Below are 21,177 nucleotides of genomic sequence, written 5' to 3' on the forward strand. Positions count from 1 at the left end.
AATGGAAGCTTCTCTAATGTCAAACATGTAAAGTGTGGTGTACTGCAGGGCAGCACTCTAGGCCCTCTACTCTTTTCTATTGTTACCAATGACCTGCCACTGGCATTAAACAAAGCATGTGTGTCCATGTATGCTGATGATTCAACCATATACACATCAGCAACCACAGCTAAGGAAGTCACTGAAACCCTTAACAAAGTGTTGCAGTCTGTTTTGGACTGGGTGGCCAGTAATAAACTGGTCCTAAACATCAAAAAAATAAGAGCATTGTATTTGGTACAAATCATTCCTTAAGTTCTATACCTCAGCTGAATCTGCTAATGAATTGTGTGGCTGTTGAACAAGTTGAGGGAACCAAATTACTAGGCGTTACTTTAGATCGTAAACTGTCATGGTCAAAACATATAGATTCAATGGTTGTAAAGATGGGGAGAGTTCTGGCTGTAATCAAGAGATGCACTGCTTTTTTGACACCACACTCCAAAAAGCAAGTTCTGCAGGCTCTAGTTTTGTCTGATCTTGATTATTGTCCAGTCGTGTGGTCCAGTGCTGCAAGGAAAGACCTAGTTAAACTGCAGCTGGCCCAGAACAGAGTGACACGTTTTGCTCTTAATTGTAATCAGTGGGCTGATATAAATACTATGCATGCCAGTCTCTCTTGGCTAAGATTTGAGGAGAGAATGACTGCATCTCTTCTTCTTTTTATAAGAAACACGAATGTGCTGAAAATCCCAAATTGTTTGCATAGTTAACTTACACACAGTTCTGACACACACTTACCCCACCAGACATGCCATCAGAGGTCTTTTCACAGTCCCCAAATCCAGAACAAATTCAATAAAGCGTACAGTATTATATAGAGCCCTTATTGCATGGAACTTCCGTCCATCTCATATTGCTCAAATAAACAGCAAACCTGGTTTCAAAAAACAGATAAAGCAACACCTCTCGGCACAATGCCTCTCCCCTATTTGACCTAGATAGTTTGTGTGAATGCATTGATATGTAGGCTACGTGTGCCTTTTTAAATCATGTATGTAGTTCTGTCTTTGAGCTGTTCTTGTCTATTGATGTTCTGTATTATGTCATTCTGTATTATGTTTCATGTTTTGTGTGCACCCCAGGAAGAGTAGCTGCTGCTTTTGCAATAGCTAATGGGGATCCTAATAAAATACCAAATACCAAATGACAATTTAGTTGAGGGCTTATTAACGGGCAAAGACATTATAGAGGAGGGAGGGAAGAGAAAGGAGCTGCGGAGGAGATGAATGTGATGATGTAGGGTGCATCTTTAATTTAAGGATTATATCACAAGCTTGGGGATTTAATAACCAGCTGTCATGGTAGAGGATGTTATACATCTCAAAATAAATAGGGCTCCAGACTGGAAGGTTTAGGTCACAGTAAACAGGATGGGAAGGGGGATCGTGGCGTCTCATAACACGATTTGCTTAGCAGAATCCCTTATCCAGGGACACCTTGCCCTGTCCCTATTGTTCATGTGGCTGATAATGTGATTCAATGTGATTCAATATCAGACTCAGGCAACAGTTCATTTTGCCGGAGCAAATGGTGTATTTTACTTCAGCTTGAAGCTGGGGTTTTGCTAAGCCAATCTTAAAGGAGTTAGATTTGGCATCTCCAAATATAATGTAACTGGAAAAAAAGATTGAAACAAAACAGCAAGACCTTTTAGGTCCTTGAGGACCTCAACTCTAAAAACCGATCAGGCCATCACAGTACAAAGTTTAAAGTATGAAATAACTGATCTGTGACAAACAAAAAATATGCTTGTTTGATCTTTTCAAAGTATGTCAAAGCAGTACAAACCACGAAAAGTAAACGCACTGAAATTAACTCTTACACAGTGCTATGAACTCTGGTTCCTCTCTAACTAGAAAGCAAAGAAAGTTTAAGAAGCTATCTGGCAGTCACTGGCAGTGATGAATAGAAAGATTGAGTGAAGAGGACCCTTTCTCCTTCAGAAAAGAGGACACGTGTTTGACAGCAGGAAGATAGAGATGCAGACTGAGAGGAAGAGTAAAAAAGAAAGGAAAGTTGTGGATCACTTGAGAGAAAGCCCATGCATCTGACAGCAGTAATAACCCTCAGCTGTGCAGAAGTGCCCGCATCTCGTTGGCATCTGAGTGGAATGCTCTTTCATGCCCTCTCGTCCTCCCAACCAGACCTCAGCCTGCTAACGTACTCAGCTCTAATTCCAAGGCCCAGGCTCACCTATTTATTTCTCTGCCTAGTAATCCCTTTTGCTCAGACATTAACATGGTCTTTATACCTTCCGAAGTATATTTGCTGCATGAAAACCTAAACCCGTTCCCCCCAGGAGAGGAGCTGGAGGAGAGAGTAGAGACTGATGAAATCCTCCTTGGGTGAATTTGGAAGGATATGGGGATGGATTCTAAACCCCTTCATGGATTCGTTGAATCTATTTCTGGGACACCTGAATGAACACCCCGGGATATGAGATTGGCATGACATTCGTTTTGATTCGATAACAATGTGAGCACGATGCTCTCTCTCTCTCGCTATCTCTAGCCCCCAATTAGAGGTCTGAGAAGATGATTGACATGCTTATTCTTGTTTCACCTCTCTCTGTTTCCCTCTCTCCTTCGCTCTTTCCTGCAACTCCCACCCTCCTATCTGGGAGGAGAGTGTAAATTCAGTACAGTATGTACATTTACTGGATTTAGCTCTTTTGTGGGGAGGTCAATACACTTCCAACACCGTGAAATGATCTTGAAATGTCCACTTGGAGCAGAGTAAGCCATAACACTGCAGTTTCAGATGGACGTATTTATTGCCCAGCCCTGACTGACAGCCACACAAAATCAGCCCTGCAACACTGAGTGTGTGTGTGGCACGTGTGTGTGTGGCACATGTGTGTGTGTGTGGCACGTGTGTGCACACCGGCTTGTGTCAAGAATTGCAACGCTGCTGGGTTTTTCACGCTTAACAGTTTCCTGTGTGTATCAAGAATAGTCCACCACCCAAAGGACATCCAGAAAACTGTGGGAAGTATTGGTGTCAACATGGGCCAGCATCCCTGTGGAACGCTTTCGACACCTTGTAGAGTCCATGCCCCGAGAAATTAAGGCTGTTCTGAGGGCAAAATGGGGGGTGGTGCAAATCAATATTAGGAAGGTGTTCTTAATGTTTTGAACACTCAGAATATGTGCATGCATACATAAATGACCACTTTTACAATCACGTATGTGAGAATGAGTAAATGAGTGTAACTGACAATGTGTGCGTCACAATGTGCGTGTGTGTGTTCACACTACCAATCTCAGAGGACTATCGCTGTCAGTCAGTCAGGCAACGGGACACCAGAATGGACACCCTTCTGGAGATCAGAGAGAGCCTAGGAATGTGTGTGATAAAAGGCAGATGGAGACCTTGATCGGGGCATGTGTGGGGTGGGATTGGCCACCAATCAAAGTGAATAACTGAATATCAACACATCAACATTGCATAAGAACCAGGGCAATGACACAGCAGTCTTAACTATACTGTAGCACAGCTCAGTAGTGATTCTCTTGAACTAAGCTATAGACCAAAGGGCTACACACTGAGTGTACAAAACATGAAGAACACCGTCCTAATATTGAATTGAACCCCCTTTTGCCCTAAGAACAGTCTCAGTCCATCTACAAGGTGTCGAAAGCGTTCCACCGGTGGACCGTTCTTGATACAAACAGGAAACTGCTGAGCAAGAAAAACACAGCAGCATTGCAGTTCTTGACTTACTCAAACCGGTGCACCTGGCACCTACTACCATACCCCGTTCAAAGGCACTTAAATATTTTGTCCTCTAAATGGCACACGTATACAATCCATGTATCAATTGTCTCAAAGCTTAAAAATCCTTCTTTAACCTGTCTTCTCCCCTTCATCCACACTGACTGAAGTGGATTTGACAATTGACATCAATAAGGGATCATAGCTTTCACCTGGATTCACCTGGTCAGTGTACAGTATGTCATGGAAAGACCAGATGTTCATAACGTTTTGTACACTCAGTGTACATCCAGCATATTGAACATCATTTTCTAATTGATCTTGTTTATTCGAGGCCAATCTATCACCAAATCACCAGGATCTGACATATGCTATCTATAAAACCTGATCATAAGCTGAAACAGTATGTCACATTTTTACATTCTACCCCAGGAGATTTTCTCAGGCTAATGTTAGCTAATGTTGAGTCGCAACATGCTTTTGTAATACTTCTACAATGCCGCATGTATCAATATTGCATTGCTGCTATTGATTTTGTTTCATGTGTGTTGTGGTTTTCATTGTTGGTCCATGGTGTGTAATGAGGAGCAAACAGACGCTGCACTTGACACATTCATGAAATTGCTTATTCCAGTTACTACCAAGCATGCACCCATTAAGAGAATGACTGTAAAAACGATTAAATCCTCGTGGATGAATGAGGAATTAAAAATTGAGGTTGAGAGGGATGAGGCAAAAGGAATGGCAAATAAGTCTGTGCTGCGCAACAGATTGGCAATTGTAATGCAAATTGAGAAATCATGTGACTAAACTGAATAAAAAGAAGAAGAAACTACACTATGAAACAAAGATATATGACATAAAGAATGATAGTAAATGCTTTGGAGCACCTTAAATGAAATTTTGGGAAAAAGGCTAACTGAGCTCCATCGTTCATTGAATCAGATGGCTCATTCATCACAAACCCGACTGATATTGCCAACTACTACTTTTTTTTATTCATTGGCAAGATTAGCAAACAAACGCTGACACAACACATCTAAGTATATATGACCAAATTATGAAAGACAAGCATTGTCATTTTGAATTCCGTAAAGTGAGTGTGGAAGAGGTGAAAAAAAGATTGTTGTCTATCAACAATGATAAGCCACCGGGGTCTGACAACTTGGATGGAAAATTACTGAGGATAATAGCAGACGATATTGCTAACATTAATAATATGCCTGTCAATCTCTCCTCAGACAACAACATTGATGTATACGCTGACTCGCTGTGCGAGTTTATTAGCAAGAGCATCGGAGATGTTGTACCCACGGTGACTATTAAAACCTTCCCTATGCAGACAATGTTCTTTTGTTTTTATCCAAGCCTAAAACTTCTATTCCCCCCTTACTTAACTTGATAAATACATTTGGCTCCTTCTCTGGCTACAAGATAACCTGGCAAAAAAGCGAATTGATGCCAATGTCACGGCCTGTGGATATGCAATTTCTGCAATCTATCCCATTTAGAACAGTGATGGACAGGTTCACAAGCCTTGGCATTGTAGTGACAAGAGACCTTCATCAGCCATTGAAAGTGAATTGGGACATGAAAAATGATCAGCTTAAACAAAATATAGATTTTTGGAAAACTCTGCCTATCTCCTTGGTTGGTCATATAAACGCTATTAAAATGGTTGTCCTACCCAGGTTTCTCTACCTCTTCCAATGTCGACCCAATTTCATACCACAAAGCTATTTTAAGAAACTGGATTCAATAGTAACTCCATTTTTATGGGATAACAAGGCAGCCAGAATTTCAAAGAAGCATTTATGCAAGTACAAAATAGAGGGGGGCGTTGGCCTTCCTCACTTTAAACTGTATTATTGGGCTGCTAATCTGAACATTGTGTCTTTCTGGAGGGAAAGTTTACCTGAGATGCGACAGAATGATATGCCTTCATGGCTTTTGATTGAGCAGGCCTCCTGTCAACGTTCCTCACTCCCTGCACTTGTTAATAGTCCATCATATGTGAAAAAAGCCACTTATGACTCTAATCCAGTCATTTGTCATACTCTTAAGATCTGGAAACAGATTAGGTATTTTCGTAACACACCCCACTGTTTACATTGACAGCCCGATTTGCCTGAATCATGCTTTCCACCCTGCATTGGATGATGTGGTGTTTTCACTGTGGAGGGAAAGGGGCTCACAACAATTGTTAATTTATACATGGATGGTCAGTTAGCTTCATTTCAACAATTACAGGGAAAGTTCAACCTGCCAACAACACATTTTTTCAGATACCTCCAAATCAGGAATTTCTTAAGGACACATATCCCATAGTATGGCATAAAGCCAAATAATCCTACATTAGATAGCCTGATCCTTGTCAAACCCCATTCAAAAGGGTCGGTCACTAGACTGTATGATGTGCTACAGGCCCACATAGAGGTATCCACAGACACTATTAAAAGGGCTTGGGAACAAGAACTTGGTTCAGAAATCTCAGATGAGGACTGGGTAGAAGCTCTCAGGAATATAAACCACAGTTCAGTGAATGCCAGACACAACCTTGTTCAGTTTAAGGTGATACACAGGTTACATTACTCAAAAGTAAAACTGCATACAATATTCCCGGACACCTCACCACTGTGTGAGAGGTGCAAGCAGGATGAGGGGACGTTGACCCACTTATTTCAGACATGTCCTAAATTACATGCTTACTGGGCTCTCATTTTTTATTACTTATCTAAAGCCTTTGATAGAGTTCTAGCCCCAGACCCATTGATCGCTCTGTTTGGTACAGTTGATGGGAATAACCAGGAGGAGAAGCTGTCTCTCTTTGTACTCTATAAGCCAAAAGGCTCATATTGCAATTTTGGAAATTGAAGACTGTACTTACCTTTGAAATGTGGTTACAGGATTTAGGGAATGTAATACATACAGTGGGGCAAAAAAGTATTTATTCAGCCACCAAGTGTGCAAGTTCTCCCACTTAAAAAGATGAGAGAGGCCTGTAATTTTCATCATAGGTACACTTCAACTATGACAGACAAAATTATTTTTAATGAATTTATTTATACAGGTGCATCAAAGTTGGGACCGAGAGACTGAAAACAGTTTCTATCTCAAGGCCATCAGACTGTTAAACAGCCATCACTAACATTGAGTAGCTGCTGCCAACATACAGACTCAAATCTCTGGCCACTTTAATAATAGGATGTAATAAATGTATTACTAGTCACTTTAAACAATGTCACTTTATATAATGTTTACATACCCTACATTACTCATCCTATGTGGGCCTTATATACTGTATATACTGTACTCTATACCGTCAACTGCATCTTGCCTATGCCGCACGGCCGTCGCACATTAATATATTTATATGTACATATTCTTATTCATCCCTTTACACTTGTGTTGTATAAGGTTGTTGTTGTGGAATTGTTAGATTACTTGTTAGATATTACTGCATGGTCGGAACTAGAAGCAGGAGCATTTCGCTACACTCGCATTAACATCTTCTAACCATGTGTATGTGACCAATCAAATTTGATTGGATTTGATCCATGTTTCTCAAATGTCAAATTTTGAAGTTGTTCCAAATGTTTCATTTCAAAGTGTTTACGCTTAAGTTTAGGCACGGACTCCTCATTTGTAGGGTTAGGGTTAAGTTTAGGCGTTAACTCGGAATCTTTAAAAGGATCCGCCCCTATTTTTCAATTTTCGCCTAAAATGACTTACCCAAATCTAACTGGATATGCATATTCTTGATACCCTTTGAAAGGAAACACTGTGAAGTTAGTGGGAATGTGAAATGAATGTAGGAGAATATAACACATTAGATCTGGTAAAAGAAAACACAGAAAAAAACATTTTTTTGTGTTTCTTTTTTACAATCATCTTTGGAATACAAAAGAAAGGAGGTCATTTAGATGGTGTCCACGAGAGGGCAACTGTGTATATGCAGAGTTTCAGACTGATAACTTCAAGAATGTCCTTCATGATTTGCCCAAATGTACCCAAATGGCCTCCAAGTGGCAGAATTGGTAAATTGATCGGTAAACTGCATCCAATTTGCTGAGTAGAGTGTTGGAGGCTATTTTGTAAATGACATCGCCGAATTCGAGGATCGGTAGGATGGTAAGTTTTACGATGGTATGTTTGGCAGCATGAGTGAAGAATGCCTTTGTAGGAAGCCGATTCTAGACTTAATTTTGGATTGGAGATGCTTAATGTGATTCTGGAAGGAGAGTTTACAGTCTAACCAGACACCTAGGTATTTGTAGTTGTTAACATGTTCTTAAGTCAGAACCGTCCACAGTAGTGATGCTAGACGGGAGGGCAGGTGTGGGAAGCGATCGGTTGAAGAGCATGCATTTAGTTTTACTTGCATTTCAGAGCAGTTGGAGGCCACGGAAGGAGTGTTGTATGGCATTGAAGCTCATCTGGAGGTTTGTTAACACAGTTTCCAAAGAAGGGCCAGAAGTATACAGAATGGTGTCGTCTGCGTAGAGGTGGATCAGAGAATCACCAGCAGCAAGAGCTTCATTTTGATGTATACACCCCCATAGAGACTGCCAGAGAAGCAGTTGGTGAACTAGGTGAGGCAGTCATTTGAGAAACCAAGGCTATTGAGTCTGCCGATAAGAATGCAGTGATTGACAGAGTCGAAAACCTTGGCCAGGTCGATGAAGACGGCTGCACAGTATTGTCTTTTATCGATGTCGGTTATGATATCGTTTTGGATCTTGAGAATGGCTGAGGTGCACCCATGACCAGCTCGGAAACCAGATTGCATAGCGGAGAAGGTACGGTGGGATTCGAAATGGTAGGTGATCTGTTTGTTAACTTGGCTATCGAAGACTTTAGAAAGGCAGGGTAGGATAGATATAGGTCTGTAACAGTTTGGGTCTAGAGTGTCTCTCTCTTTGAAGAGGGGGGGTGACCGCAGCAGCTTTTCAATCTTTAGGGATCTCAGACGATACAAATGAGAGCTTGAACAGTCTAGTAATAGGGGTTGCAACAATTGCGGCAGATAATTTTAGAAAGCGATGGTCCAGATTGTCTAGCCCAGCTGATTTGTAGGGGTCCAGATTTCGCAGCTCTTTCAGAATATCAGCTATCTGGATTTGGTTGAAGGAGAAATGGGGAGGCTTGGTGAAGTTGCTGTGGGGGATGCAGAGCTGTTGACCAGTGTAGGGGTAGCCAGGTGGAAAGCATGGCCAGCCATAGACAAATGCTTATTGAAATTCACGATTATCGTAGATTTATCGGTGGTGACAGTGTTTCCTAGCCTTAGTGCAGTGGGCATCTGGGAGGAGGTGCTCCTATTCTCCATGGACTTTACAGTGTCCCAGAACATTTTGGAATTTATGCTACATGATGCAAATTTCTGTTAGAAAAACCTAGCCTTTGCTTTCCCAACTGCCTGTGTATATTGGTTCCTAACTTCCATGAAAAGTTGCATATTGCGGGGGCTATTCGATGCTAATGCAGTACGCCACAGGATGTTTTTGTGCTGGTCAAGGGCAGTCAAGTCTGGAGTGAACCAAGTGCTATATCTGTTCTTAGTTCTCAATTTTTTTGAATGGGGCATGCTTATTTAAGATGGTGAGGAGTATATCAAGGCACACGGAGAGACCCAAATGCGTACACAGGAGGCAGATGGTTGGAGTCTTACAATGTTAATTCATCCGAAGGGGAAGGCAATAGAATGGTCGTGGACAGGCAAAAGGTAAAAAACAGATCAGAGTCCAGGAGGTACAGGGTGGCAGACAGGCTCGTGGTCAAGGCAGGCAGAATGGTCAGGCAGGCGGGTACAAAGTCCAGAAACAAGAAAGGGTCAAAACTGGGAGGACTAGAAAAAGGAGAATGCAAAAAACAGGAGAACGGGAAAAACTTGGAAACATACAAGATGAACTGGCACAGAGAGACAGGAAACAGGGATAAATACAATTGGGAAAATAAGCAACACCTGGAGGGGGTGGAGACAATCACAAGGGCAGGTGAAACAGATCAGGACATGACAGAATAACCAGGCATCCCCTACTGACGGAATTAGGTCAATATCCTTCCAGGATACCCGGGCCAGGTCGATTAGAAAGGCCTGCTTGCTGACATGTTTTAGGGAGGGTTTGACAGTGATGAGGGGTGGTCGTTTGACCGCGAACCCATTACTGACGCAGGCAATGAGGCAATGATCGCTGAGATCCTGGTTGAAGACAGCAGAGGTGTATTTAGAGGGCAGGTAGGTCAGGGTGATATCTACGAGGGTGTTATTGGATTTAGGTTGTACTTGGTAGGTTCCTTGATCATTTGTGTGAGATTGAGAGTATCTAGTTTAGATTGTAGGACCGCCGGGGTGTTAAGCATATCCCAGTTTAGGTCACTTAACAGTACGAACTCTTAAGATAAATGGGGGGCAATTAATTCACATATGGTGCCCAGGGCACAGCTGGGGGCTGAGGTGGGTCTATAATAAGCGGCAACAGTGAGAGACTTATTTCTGGAAAGGTGGATTTTTAAAAGTAGAAGCTCGAACTGTTTGCGCACAGACCTGGATTGTATGACCGAACTCTGCAGGCTATCTCTGCAGTAGATTGCAACTCCACCCCCATTTGCAGTTTTATCTTGATGGAAAGATTTGTAGTTGGGGATGGAAATTTCAAAATTTTTGGTGGCCATCCTAAGCCAGGATTCAGACATGGCTAGGACATCAGGGTTAGCGGAGTGTGCTAAAGCAGTGAATAAAACAAGCTTAGGGAGGAGGCTTCTGATGTTAACATGCATGAAACCAAGGCTTTTACGGTTACAGAAGTCAATAAATAGGAGTGAATAGGAGTGAAACTGGGGGCTACAGGGCCTGGGTTAACCTCTACATCACCAGAGGAACAGAGGATGAGTAGGATAAGGGTACGGCTAAAGGCTATAAGAATTGGTTGTCTAGTGTGTTGGGGACAGAGAATAAAAGGAGCAGATTTCTGGGCGTGGTAGAATAGATTCAGGTCATAATTTACCGACAATGGTATGGTAGGATGTGAGTACAGTGGAGGTAAACCTAGGCGTTGGGTGACAATGAGAGAGGTTTCGTCTCTGGAGGCACCAGTTAAGCCAGGTGAGTCTCCGTATGTGTGTGGGGTGGGACAAAAGAGCTATTCAAGGCATTTGGAGCGGATCTGAAGGCTCTACAGTGAAGTAAAACAATCAGGACTAGCCAAGACAGCAGTAGACAAGGCATATTGACATTCGGGAGAGGCATAAAGCAATCACAGGTATTGATCAGGAGAGCTAAGACAACAATGGGTAAATGGTGATGAATGGGCAGAGCAGGTCAGTTTGCTACATACAGGAACTGAGTTCGAGGCTGGGGCCAACATGTAAAGCTTAAAAACAAAACAACAAAAAACAACTTTTTAACGCTGGATTCAAAAACGCAACCACTGGCAACAGAGGCAGATGCATAACCATACCAACCATCCCCATACACAAAACCTTAGCAAAACCAAAACCTACTTGAAGGTGATATATTGTATCGACTTTCGGCAGGCACAAGCTGTATGATTTATATTGCTGTATTCAATTTGTCCTTTCCCCTTCTTCCTCCAACGACATCCTCACAGTTAAACTGTTATCTCAGAGAGGCTGCAGTGTTGCCTTGACAACAACATTTGTTGCTCATGATCTTGTTACTGCTTTGGATTTTTGGGGTGGGCATGATCAGTGCGTTTGTCAGCTGACAACAAGAAACAAGGTGTATTGAGTCTATATGAGTTTAACACAATAGAACTACAGTACTGGCAAGCCTGCAGTACATGCACAAATTCTGCAATATCAGTGATCTATTATAAGATTATGTAAGATGTCCATATCAGGACCATATAAATATCATGATAAACTGGGTGGTTCGAGCACTGAATGCTGATTGGCTGAAAGTCGTGCTATATCAGACCGTATACCATTGGTATGACAAAACATTTCTTTATACTATTCTAATTACGTTGGTAACCAGTTTAAAATAGATGTAAGGCACCTCGGGGGTTTGTGGTATAAGGCCACGGCTAAGGGCTGTATCCAGGCACTCCGCGTTGCGTCGTCCTTAAGAACAGCCCTTAGTTGTGGTATATTGGCCATATACCACACCCCCTCGTGCGTTATTGCTTATTTATATTTCCATGATTAGGACAGCCTCAGTGTCACAAGGAGTTGGTGTATGTACTGTGTGCACGTTTGCCAATAGGCCTTTTGTCAGTGGGTTTCTAACAGAGAATCTCTTGGTGCTCTGTTCCAATAAGGATGTCCTGAAGGAAACCATGGCAGAGGATGAACAGGGTCTGAGAACTGGAGAGAAGTGGACCCTGTTTGGAAATGAGGCTGAGAAGGTGGAGGTGCTCAGGGAACAGCGTTATGTCCGCCAACGCTGTGACCACATGGCCTTGCGTAGGCAGGTAAGAGTCTGCTGTGATCTCATCACATACAGATATCCACGGACACTCTGGACACTGAATTATAGGCCTACAGTACTGTGAATTCAGTAGGGCCGAATGTATAAAAACAGATGCCCAGTGGAAAATCAACAAGGTCTCATTTAACCATTGTAGTCATATGTCGCTAACGCTGACATCCCTACATTCCCTGTGGCTGACTGAGATTTTGACGTTTCTTTGCCTTATGTCAGTTGACCAGTATTCAAATCAAACTTTATTTGTCACATGCGCCGAATACAACAAGTGTAGACCTTACGGTGAAATTATTACTTACAAGCCCTTAACCAACAGTGCAGTTCAAGAAGAGTAAAGAAAATATTTTCCAAATAAACTAAAGTTAAAAAAATATAATAATAAAAAGTAACACAATAACATATCAATAATGAGGCTATATACAGGGGGTACCGGTACCGAGTCAGTGTGCGGGGTTAGAGGTTAGGGGTTAGAGGTCATTTGTACATGTAGGAAGGGATGAAGTGACTTTGCATAGTTAATAAACAGCGAGTAGCAGCAGTGTACAAAACAAATGGAGGGGGGGTCAATGTAATATTCCGGTGGCCATTTGATTAATTGTTCAGCAGTCTTATGGCTTGGGGGTAGAAGCTGTTGAGGAGCCTTTTGGTCTTAGACTTGGCGCACCGGTACTGCTTGCCGTGGGGTAGCAGAGAGAACAGTCTATAACTTTGGTGACTGGAGTCTCTGGCGGTTTTATGGGCTTTCCTCTGACACCGCCCATTATATAGGTCCTGGATTGCGTACGCACTACCCTCTGTAGCGCCTTACGGTCAGATGCGGAGAAGTACCAGCTGTGTTTATCTGTGTTCCAGGCTGCGCAGAAGGCTTCCATCCATTTTAAGTATCTGGAGGACCTGAGTCATAAAGCCCCAGACTTCCTTATCCCGCTAAGAGCCCACATGGTGTGGGAGGGCATGGGGGTCAAACTCTCTTGCACCATCCAGGGATGCCCACCCCCTAGGGTCACCTGGTAAGCACTCACACTCAAGGCTAATGACCTCCATTGAAAATCTCTGAAGACGGATAGGTTACAGTATGCTTATTATGTAGCTACACAGGTTTTTGTCATGTTAACCTTTGATTCCTGAATTGGAATATTGCTCTGATATTTGTGGGTGAAATTACCTTATTTGCTTCGGTATAAGCCTTGGCAATGTGTATAACCATCATCCTTGATAAGCAGATGCACTAAAAGACTAGCTGATGAAAAGAATACGGGTTCAGTATTCATGCCTGAGCATAGTCAGAGCTGTGGACCAGATGACCTGCGGCTTATGAGTTGAACAATCCCAGACGGGACGCATGCATCCCAATGAGCTTCGAGAGTCTTGACTCGACTGAGACGGAGCTCAAGAAGAAATGTGAGATCAAAAGCCATCTATATGCTAAAGGAGTCATGTTAACTGTTGCGTAGCATAGATTAGCATAATTAGCATTGGGCAGGAACATTACATAACATTGGTCATGTTTACATTTAATTGGGATTTTTGTTAGTTTATGTTACGTTTTGTTAGTCATTTGGACTGTTTTTAACTCTCTCCATCCCAGGAATAAGGATGGGACACCTCTGGGTGCCTATGGCCAGGCCTGGAACTACAGTCTGAAGAAGAAGTTTGGCCTCAACACGCTGGAAATCAGAAGGTAAACGAAAGGATTTTCATATGTATGCCTTTAGCACCCTGCTGTTCAAGACGTTGTAGTTACTTCCACTCCCCTCTTCCATTTCCTCCCCCTTCCTTCTGAGTGAATATGAGAGTGAACTGTCTTCAGAAAGTATTTACACCCCTTGACTTAGTCCACATTTTGTTGTGTTACAGGCTGAATTCAAAATGGATTAAATATATATTTTTCTCACCCATCTACACACAATACCTTGTATTTTAGTGCCTTGTTGCAAACAGGATGCATGTTTTGGAATATGTTTTATTCTGTACAGGCTTCCTTATTTTCACTCTGTAAATTAGGTTAGTATTGTGGAGTAACTACAATGTTGTTGATCCATCCTCAGTTTTCTCACAGCCATTAAACTCTGTAACTGTTATAAAGTCACCATTGGCCTCATGGTGAAATTCCTGAGCGGTTTCCTTCCTCTCCAGCAACTGAGTTTGGAAGGACACCTGTATCTTTGTAGTGACTGAGTGAATTAATACACCACCCAAAGTATTATTAATACCTTCAATATGCTCAAAGGGTTATTCAATGTCTGCTTTTTTTTTTTTTACCAATAGGAGCCCTTGTTTGCAAGGCATTGGAAAACCTCCCTGGTCTTTGTGGTTGAATCTGTGTTTGAAATTCTCTGCTCAACTGAGGGACCTTATAGATAATTGTATGTGTGGGGTACAAAGATGTCATTCAAAAATGTTAAACACTATTATTAGACACATGCAAGTCCATGCAACTTATTATGTGACTTGTTAAGCACATTTTTACACCTGAACTTATTTAGGTTTGCCATAACAAAGTTGTTGAATACGTTTAATCAAGATGTTTAAGCTTTTCATTTTTAATCAATTTGTACAAATTTCTAAAAACATAATTCCACTTTAACATTATGGGGTATTGTGTGTAGGCCAGTGACAAAACATCTACATTTAATCCATTTTAAATTCAGGTTGTAACAATACTTTCTGAAGGCACTGTACATGAGAATGTTGACATGTCTTGTGATTTAGCTTTGGGCTCAGCCTGGAGCCAAGATGGTGGCACAAACATATGAGTCATCACCCTTCCCCATCCCCAGGTGCTCTGTTGAGGATGCTGGGGAGTACAAGGTGGTTGCCAGGAGTTCTCTGGGTGAAGCTACTACCATTGCCACTCTGGTGGTCAACTGTAAATAGCTGCTGATTCTGACAACTTTCATGGACATGGTATTCCTGCATGCAGATTGCTCCTCTGGCTCACATTCAAAATGTTAAATGGGTAACCATGTCACATTTCCCCTTTCCTGTTCCATACTAGTCCATACTTGTTTTACTCATGTGAGACAACCTAAAGGGATGCTCATTCATACTTCTATGGGATTTAAATCGCAGTTCATCCATACCAATTATTTCTAAATCATCTTGATCCAGTTTCCATCTGTAGTGACGTATTGCACCTAGATGACTGGGGTTCTAGACCATATCAATAGCCTACACCTTCAATCTAAACTGATTAGTGCATTACATTACATGCCATTACGAGTGATGAAACGCGTGTAGCCTAGCGCTAAGAGCATTGGGCCAGTAACTGGAAGGTCGCTGGTGTAATTGAGACTCGTGCGCTGAGAGTTGGGAAGCAAGTTCAGGGAGTGAATACATTTAATAAATAAATGTAACATAATACAAAACACGAACAAAGCACAGACATGACACAGAAACAGAAACAATGACGCCTGGGGAAGGAACCAAAGGGAGTGCCATATAGGGCAGATAATCAAGGAGGTGATGGAGTCCAGGTGAGCTGCATAATGCGCTGAAGCGCCTAACGATGGTGACAGGTGTGCGCCATAACGAGCAGCCTGGTGACCTAGAGGCCGGAGAGGGAGCACAAGTGACAGCTGGTTTGAATACCCTACCAGATAAGGTCAGAAATCTGCCGATGTGCCCTTGAGCAAGGCACTTAAACCTAATTTGCTCCAGGGATGCTGTACTTCTATGGCTGACACTATAAAACAACACATTTCACTGCCCCTATAAAACATCTTAATATTAAATGGGTTAGTCCGCTTATTAACTAACCAAAAACCTTCGGTGTCTGCAGTCTACCGCCCACATTAACAGAACTTTGGACCTTTCGTTACACCACCACAACAACTCTGTTGACAGAAGGGATGTTAATAATATTACAAGAGTAATTAATTAATTCAATTCTGAATCTTTTCCCCGAGCTACTTAATGGCCTAGAAACAGTGTGAGGGTGCCCCGAAAATACCGGGACACTCCTTCCCCTCGTAGATCAATTAAATGGCAATGGAGTAATGAGACACTTCAAGGGGCCAAGCGCTCCTATTCACCTACCATCCATATTTCACCTGCTCACGTTCTCCTTCGATTGTTTAAATAGGTTAAAGGGAATATTAGTTGTGACGTGTATAAAAGTGGCCTTGCCAGGATTGATTTGTCTCTCTTTCTCTCTCCTTTCCCTCTATCTCTCTGCACTCTCCCCACACCTCTCTCTCTCTCCCTCCTCCTTGCCCCCCCCCCACTCCACGATTCAGCATATCAAGGAGCCGAGGCCACAATCGAGCAATCCTGGACCCCAAGTAAGTTTCATGCAGCGTCTAATGAAAAATGTCCTTCTTAATTTCTCTGCAGCCTTTTGGAGTTCACTCTCTTCTCCTCTGCTAAGACGGAGCCTTTGAAGACACGACTCTGAGGCTCTGCTGCATGTACTCTGACATGGTTTGGCTGACTGGATACAAGGAGGATTGGATGGCAAAGGGATGCTTATGGTTCATCGGAGTGTGTGTGTGTGTGTGTGTGTGTGTGTGTGTGTGTGTGTGCGCCTGTATATAAAGGAGTTGATTGGGAGGGGCAGGTGAACGAATCGCTGCCATTTCAGCGCCAGTCAGAGTCATGTATATTTCAGCACACAGAGAGAGTGTGCAATTTGTTCACATTTGCTGGCAGCTTAGGGAGCCCTATAAATCAAATCAAATGTAATGTTATATAGGCTATGTCCCTCTTCCACCTTGATACTGAGCTAGTAGAGAGGCTGGTTGCACCCACAGGGAGACCATGCAGAGTAGTGATTAGACACTGACTAATAACCAACAGATTATTTATCTATATTGTTTAGCACTGCTGTGTTGCCTTAGTTAATGACTTGTTCTTCCTAGATTGTGTCAGCATCACACATAACTGGAGCAAACTGTTATTGACAATAACAAACTCACTGTGTCATACACTGTTTAAAGTTGTGTGCAAGTCACAATCAATGGACTCAGACGGTGGTGTCCTCTGCATGTTTGAAATGAAATTGCAATCATTCTGAATGAAGCTTTATCAGCATGTAATGCCATTCATACACACTTGCTGAGGAGAAAATGGGATTTGAATTGCAGAATGACATTAGTGTGGTGCTGAGACTTCATTATGCCATGTGGAGCAGGGAGACAGACACTATTATCCAATGTGGATTACTCCCTAGAAAAAAGGGCAACCCCAGCACATTTATCATAATCATGATGGGGACGTGCAGGGAATGATTGAAATAGAGAGAACGTCAAATCAAATCAAATCAAATTGTATTTGTCACATACACATGGTTAGCAGATGTTAATGCGAGTGTAGCGAAATGCTTGTGCTTCTAGTTCCGACAATGCAGTAATAACCAACGAGTAATCTAACTAACAATTCCAAAACTACTACCTTATACACACAAGTGTAAAGGGATAAAGAATATGTACATAAAGATGTGTGAATGAGTGATGGTACAGAACGGCATAGGCAAGATGCAGTAGATGGTATCGAGTACAGTATATACATATGAGATGAGTATGTAAACAAAGTGGCATAGTTTAAAGTGGCTAGTGATACATGTATTACATAAAGATGCAGTAGATGAAATAGAGTACAGTATATGCACAGACATATGAGATTAATAATGTAGGGTATGTAAACATTATATTAAGTAGCATTGTTTAAAGTGGCTAGTGATATATTTTACATCAATTCCCATTATTGAAGTGGCTGGAGTTGAGTCAGTGTGTTGGCAGCAGCCACTCAATGTTAGTGGTGGCTGTTTAACAGTCTGATGGCCTTGAGATAGAAGCTGTTTTTCAGTCTCTCGGTCCCAGCTTTGATGCACCTGTACTGACCTCGCCTTCTGGATGATAGCGGGGTGAACAGGCAGTGGCTCGGGTGGTTGTTGTCCTTGATGATCTTTATGGCCTTCCTGTGACATTGGGTGGTGTAGGTGTCCTGGAGGGCAGGTAGTTTGCCCCCGGTGATGCGTTGTGCGGACCTCACTACCCTCTGGAGAGCCTTACGGTTGTGGGCGGAGCAGTTGCCGTACCAGGCGGTGATACAGCCCGACAGGATGCTCTCGATTCTGCATCTGTACAAGTTTGTGAGTGCTTTTGGTGACAAGCCGAATTTCTTCAGCCTCCTGAGGTTTAAGAGGCACTGCTGCGCCTTCTTCACGATGCTGTTTGTGTGGGTGGACCAATTCAGTTTGTCTGTGATGTGTACGCCGAGGAACTTAAAACTTACTACCCACTCCACTGCTGTTCCATCGATGTGGATAGGGGGGTGTTCCCTCTGCTGTTTCCTTAAGTCCACAATCATCTCCTTAGTTTTGTTGATGTTGAGTGTGAGGTTATTTTCCTGACACCACACTCCGAGGGCCCTCACCTCCTCCCTGTAGGCCGTCTCGTCGTTGTTGGTAATCAAGCCCACCACTGTTGTGTCGTCCGCAAACTTGATGATTGAGTTGGAGGCGTGCGTGGCCACGCAGTCGTGGGTGAACAGGGAGTACAGGAGAGGGCTCAGAACGCACCCTTGTGGGGCCCCAGTGTTGAGGATCAGCGGGGTGGAGATGTTGTTACCTACCCTCACCAGCTGGGGGCGGCCCGTAAGGAAGTCCAGTACCCAGTTGCACAGGGCGGGGTCGAGACCCAGGGTCTCGAGCTTGATGACGAGTTTGGAGGGTACTATGGTGTTAAATGCTGAGCTGTAGTCGATGAACAGCATTCTCACATAGGTATTCCTCTTGTCCAGATGGGTTAGGGCAGTGTGCAGTGTGGTTGAGATTGCATCGTCTGTGGACCTATCAAATATGAGTGGGTCTAGGGTGTCAGGTAGGGTGGAGGTGATATGGTCCTTGACTAGTCTCTCAAAGCTGAGAGAAGTGACGGAAGTGAGTGCTACGGGGCGGTAGTCGTTTAGCTCAGTTACCTTAGCGTTCTTGGGAACAGGAACAATGGTGGCCCTCTTGAAGCATGTGGGAACAGCAGACTGGGATAGGGATTGATTGAATATGCCGTAAACACACCAGCCAGCAATGTTTTACTCACCTCGGCTGCAGTGAAGGAGAGTCCGCATGTTTTGGTTGTGGGCCGTGTCAGTGGCACTGTATTGTCCTCAAAGCGGGCAAAAAAGTTATTTAGTCTGCCTGGGAGCAAGGCATCCTGGTCCGTGACTGGGCTGGTTTTCTTTTTGTAATCCGTGATTGACTGTAGACCCTGCCACATACCTCTTGTGTCTGAGCCGTTGAATTGCAATTCTACTTTGTCTCTATATTGACGCTTAGCTTGTTTGATTGCCTTGCGGAGGGAATAGCTACACTGTTTGTATTCGGTCATGTTTCCGGTCACCTTGCCCTGATTAAAAGCAGTGGTTCGCGCTTTCAGTTTCACGCGAATGCTGCCATCAATCCACGGTTTCTGGTTTGGGAATGTTTTAATCGTTGCTATGGGAACGACATCTTCAACGCACGTTCTAATGAACTCGCACACTGAATCAGCGTATTCGTCAATGTTGTTGTCTGACGCAATACGAAACATATCCCAGTCCACGTGATGGAAGCAGTCTTGGAGTGTGGAATCAGATTGGTCGGACCAGCATTGAACAGACCTCAGCGCGGGAGCTTCTTGTTTTAGTTTCTGTTTGTAGGCAGGGAGCAACAAAATGGAGTCGTGGTCAGCTTTTCCGAAAGGAGAGCGGGAGAGGGCCTTATATGCGTCGCGGAAGTTAGAATAGCAATGATCCAAGGTTTTGCCAGCCCTGGTTGCGCAATCGATATGCTGATACAATTTAAGGAGTCTTGTTTTCAGATTAGCCTTGTTAAAATCCCCAGCTACAATGAATGCAGCCTCAGGATATGTGGATTCCAGTTTGCAAAGAGTCAAATAAAGTTTGTTCAGAGCCATCGATGTCTCTGCTTGGGGGGGAATATATACGGCTGTGATTATAATCGAAGAGAATTCCCTTGGTAGATAATGCGGTCGACATTTGATTGTGAGGAATTCTAAATCAGGTGAACAGAAGGACTTGAGTTCCTGTATGTTGTTGTGACCACACCACGTCTTGTTAACCATAAAGCATACGCCCCCGCCTCTCTTCTTACCAGAAAGATGTTTGTTTCTGTCGGCGCGATGCGTGGAGAAACCAGCTGGCTGCACCGACTCCGATAGCGTCTCTCCAGTGAGCCATGTTTCCGTGAAGCAAAGAACGTTACAGTCTCTGATGTCCCTCTGGAATGCTACCCTTGCTCGGATTTCATCAACCTTGTTGTCAAGAGACTGGACATTGGCGAGAAGTATGCTAGGGAGTGGTGCGCGATGTGCCCGTCTCCGGAGTCTGACCAGAAGACAGCTTCGTTTCCCTCTTTTACGAAGTCGTTTTTTTGGGTCGCCGGCTGGGATCCATTCCGTTGTCCTGGGTGAAAGGCAGAACACAGGATCTGCTTCGCGAAAGTCATATTCTTGGTTGTACTGATGGTGAGTTGACGCTGCTCTTATATTCAGTAGTTCTTCTCGACTGTATGTAATGAAACCTAAGATGACCTGGGGTACAAATGTAAGAAATAACACGTAAAAAAAAAAAAACACTGCATAGTTTCCTAGGAACGCGAAGCGAGGCGGCCATCTCTGTCGGCGTCGGAAGTCAGTGAGAGATGGGGAGTTATTCAATTGATGTGCATCCGAATGATTGCCCTGGTCTGTAATTTAGAAAAAGATCATTATGGAAACATGTCTGCGACCTTTCAGATCTGTTGGTGGGAATGGGATCTGACTAGGCCTGGTAGTTTTCAGTTTTATCTCACAATTAGTCTAGACCCTGTTTTGTAGACGGATTAGGGGACCTCCGAAAAGGAAGAGTTTCATGTTCGTAAGTTAGCTTTTATTGTTTAAATACATTATGAAAAAGATTGGTGTGTTTTTTCACTATTTAGTCATGGCATGGGGTTGTTCAGTGACAGACATGTATTTGTTTAACATCTATCACTT

The 21,177-nt window shown here is 43.1% G+C and overlaps 1 long non-coding RNA gene across 1 annotated transcript; it reads left to right on the top strand.

The window, feature by feature from the left end:
• Window positions 1-13,840: 13,840 nt before the first annotated feature.
• Window positions 13,841-16,488, top strand: LOC118939566. Its single transcript, XR_005036570.1, has 3 exons — window positions 13,841-13,886; window positions 14,986-15,074; window positions 16,444-16,488. It is a non-coding gene; the product is annotated as an uncharacterized LOC118939566 (long non-coding RNA).
• Window positions 16,489-21,177: the final 4,689 nt, after the last annotated feature.

The sequence above is a fragment of the Oncorhynchus mykiss genome, chromosome 2 (genome assembly GCF_013265735.2).
Source record: "Oncorhynchus mykiss isolate Arlee chromosome 2, USDA_OmykA_1.1, whole genome shotgun sequence".
Lineage (NCBI taxonomy): Eukaryota > Metazoa > Chordata > Actinopteri > Salmoniformes > Salmonidae > Oncorhynchus > Oncorhynchus mykiss.